The 662-nt window shown below is 39.7% G+C and overlaps 1 long non-coding RNA gene across 1 annotated transcript in view; it reads left to right on the top strand.

Annotated features, from left to right (window-relative positions):
* The window catches only part of LOC107578745 (uncharacterized), a 3,877-nt gene extending 3,460 nt beyond the window's left edge, over nucleotides 1-417 (top strand). The window contains exon 3 of the long non-coding RNA XR_001608379.1: nucleotides 325-417. This is a non-coding gene — a long non-coding RNA (uncharacterized lncRNA). The remainder of the gene's footprint in view (nucleotides 1-324) is intronic.
* Nucleotides 418-662: the final 245 nt, after the last annotated feature.

Genomic DNA, 662 nt, shown 5'->3' with positions numbered 1-662 from the left:
TGAATATTTTGGAATCAATTTAATGCATCCTTGGTAAAAAAAAAATTCTCTCTCGCGCTCTCTCTCTCTCTCTCTAAGCTAAGTGCCTGTGGCTCATAATGTATGACTTTTCCTCTTGACACATCTGTCTAGTTTCACATTCTTATGTTTACTTCTGTTGAGTTTCTTGGTCCATTTCTACTTTCCATCTGAATCGAACTGTATGGCTCAGGTTCATGTAACTGCAACCCATTTCTGTTCTCAAAACTTGCTTGAATTCAACACCAGTTCAGAAATGTCCCATGATCTGCACTTATTAAAGCTAAATATTTCTTTATTTTTCAGCCTCCAGCTCCATTCCTGGTCTTCAGAGGAGAAGAGCATACAGAGTCACAGACTGTCCCGACCCCTCTCTCAGGTAGAGTCGCTCTCTCAACTCTTTTAATATAAACCTGAAGAAAAAATAACAGATCTGAACCAATAAAGCCTCCATTAAATGATTTGACAGGGGTTCTTGTGTATGACCTATTGAAACAGAAGTCAGGGCGGCACAGTCTGAAGAGTGTGTTCTTGTTTTAAATAGCAAGTAGCCTTCACACAACTGAGATCTGGAGCGCTGATTGCAGGATGTCTTTTGTTGTAAAAAACCAGAGGGTTCTATTTGTCCTGGTTTCAGTAAGTCA

The sequence above is a fragment of the Sinocyclocheilus grahami genome, unplaced genomic scaffold (assembly GCF_001515645.1).
Source record: "Sinocyclocheilus grahami isolate Dianchi unplaced genomic scaffold, SAMN03320097.WGS_v1.1 scaffold11767.1, whole genome shotgun sequence".
NCBI classification, from domain to species: Eukaryota; Metazoa; Chordata; class Actinopteri; order Cypriniformes; family Cyprinidae; genus Sinocyclocheilus; species Sinocyclocheilus grahami.
Note: the sequence above shows the minus strand (reverse complement) of the source record. Positions and strands in the feature narration are given on the sequence as shown.